The following is a 2,674-nucleotide window of genomic DNA, read 5'->3' as shown; positions in this document are numbered from 1 at the left end:
TCCCGCTTACCATATCCAGCACTATGAAACCTGGATGACGATGCAAGGTGTCGCTCCCGGTGCCATGTGCCAAGTTTTTAGTCTTACCCTCGCCGGACCCGGCTTCGAGTGGTTCAAGAACTTAAGGTCGGGAAGCATCCGCTCGTTCAAAGACCTGAAGGACATGTTCCTAGCACGGTTCGCCACATCTATGGTCCAAAAGAAGACCAAGATGTACCTATGGTCAATCAGGCAAGAGAGTGGCGAGTCTCTTAGACGATACCTCGCCCGATTCGCTGAAGAATCGAATAAGGTCGACGCAATCACAAGTGACTTCCTTAAGTCCATCGTCGGCCGTGTCCCTTCTACCATGGCCGAGTTAATGACTCGAGCCAAGACCTTCATGGGAGTCGAAGATTACCTCGATGGCCGCAAGGGCAATAATCAAAGCCCTCACCGCCGAGGCGAGCCTGGCAACGAGCAAGGCAACTCCCGCAAAAGATGAAACAGAGGGGGTCAGACTTCTAATGCCCCAAAAGCCGCGACTTGCGGAAGACTTTAAGGGCTACTCGTCGTTCACGCCATTAAACACGACGCCGGATCAAATCCTAGCTTTGGCACGTGACAAATTCACTCCCCCGGCTCCAATGAGCAAAGATCTCGCGACTTGCGATCGATCCAAATATTGCGAGTTCCATCAGGAATATGGTCACTCGACCTCCGAATGCTATAGTCTTAAAAGGCAGATCGAGGCATTGATCCAACGGGGTGAGTTGAAAGAGTTCGTGTTGCGCATGATCAGCGTTGTGGGCCCCACCACAAACAGACCACAATCTGGCAAGGGAGGAGGAACAGCCGCTTCTGCCGACCAAACCACAACTACTGCCGATGCCAATGCACAGCTCCACGTTGTAACCACCATACTGGGTGGCCCACAAGATGGAGATTCAGCCCGACAACAACAAAAATTCCTAAGGGCCGTGGCTCAAGAAGACGCTGCTATGCATGTCAACCTCACCTATGAAGAACCTCAGTCCGCACCTCACGAGACGACGTACTTCACCAACAAAGAGGCCAAGCGAGTTGTGCATCCGCACAATGACGCGATAGTGCTGCACCAAAGACGCCTACATGGCGCACCCAAGACGTCTACATGGCGCACTTAAGACGCCTACATGGCGCACCTAAGATGCCTACATGGCGCACGTAAGACGCCTACATGGCGCAACCACGTCGTCCCTCGCGACGCACCTAAATAGCCTACGTGGCGCATCTAGGCCATCCCTCGCGACGTGCCTATAACGCCTAAACGACGCACAGAACCATCTCTCACAACGGCCTCTAAATCGCTACAAGGCGTTGCATGTGATGAATAATCGCAATGCACTTGGAGCCGCCACAAGGCGCACCTAAACCGCCGTACAAGGCATAGGTCTTGCCATCTTCGCCACCGCCAACCGGGCACGATCACGCTCGCCTTGGGAGACTCCCCATTCCATGCGAACTAATGGAAGCTGCTCGCAAAGACTCGCAAACTCAACCTCTGAGCAAGAACCTCGCTCGGCCTGAGCTAGCTGAGACTTTGCTCGAGCAAGCACCACCTGGAAGAGTCCCAGACAACGAATGAGGTCGTGTAGAATATCCTCAAGTCGAGCTTTGCTCCTCGAGTCGAGTCATTCTCCTCGAGTCGAGCTTCACCTGAAATGATGTCGAACTCGTAACTCGCTCGTTTTCGGACAACGATTTAGGAACCGGAAGTGGTTAGGCCCAAGGACGGACCAAGTTGCCTCGCTTCGGTTCGAGCGTGTCGGACTTGGTATCACAAGTCGTCCCTTAGCTGTTGGTGATGTCTATCTCGTCCGAACACCTGAAAAGATAAGAAGAGAGGTGTGAACTACAAAGCGGAAATAGAGGGGTTGCCTCTATTTACCTCTCCGACCCTCAACATTAGTAGGATTGAGGTGGATATAGAGAGTTTAGGTGTTTAGAGGCCGAGACCTGACAGAAACGAGCGAGTTACGAGTTCGACATCGTTTCAGTACCCAATTTTGGATTACCTGACTCGAGGGGTCGAGCCTCATATTTATAGGCGACCTATGGACGTTTTGGGGGGTTCCTAGGCCGAGAGCCGGTCCTGGGCCAGCCATGGGCCGAGCGTCGGCTCTGAGCCGGCCGTGTGACGTCCCAGGCTCAGCCAATGGCCGAGAGCCGGCCCAGGGCCGGCCATTGGCCGAGGGCCAGCTCTTAGCCGGCCGTGTGACATGGCAGGCTCGGCCAATGGCCGAGAGCCGGCCCTAGGCCGGCCATTGGCCGAGCGCCGGCTCTGAGCCGGCCGTGTGACGTGGCAGGCACGACCAATGGCCGAGAGCCGGCCCTGGGCCGGCCATTGGCCGAGCGCCGGCTCTGAGCCGGCCATGTGACGTGGCAGGCTCGGCCAATGGCCGAGAGCCGGCCCTGGGCCGGCCATTGGCCTAGCACCGGCTCTGAGCTGGCCGTGTGACGTGGCAGGCTCAGCCAATGGCCGAGAGCCGGCCCTGAGCCGGTCGTGTGACGTCCCAGGCTCGGCCAATGGCCGTGAGCCCGCCCTGGACCGGCCATTGGCCGAGCGCCGGCTCTGAGCCGGCCATGTGACGTCCAAGGCTCGGCCAATGGCTGAGAGCCGGCCTTGGGCCGTCCATTGGCCGAGCGCCGGCTC

This window comes from Urtica dioica, chromosome 12 (assembly GCF_054948205.1).
Source record: "Urtica dioica subsp. dioica isolate 48M chromosome 12, U.dioica_male_clone48M_v1_H2, whole genome shotgun sequence".
Taxonomy (NCBI): Eukaryota; Viridiplantae; Streptophyta; class Magnoliopsida; order Rosales; family Urticaceae; genus Urtica; species Urtica dioica.
The sequence above is the reverse complement of the archived record's forward strand: the minus strand, read 5'-3'. Positions refer to the sequence as shown.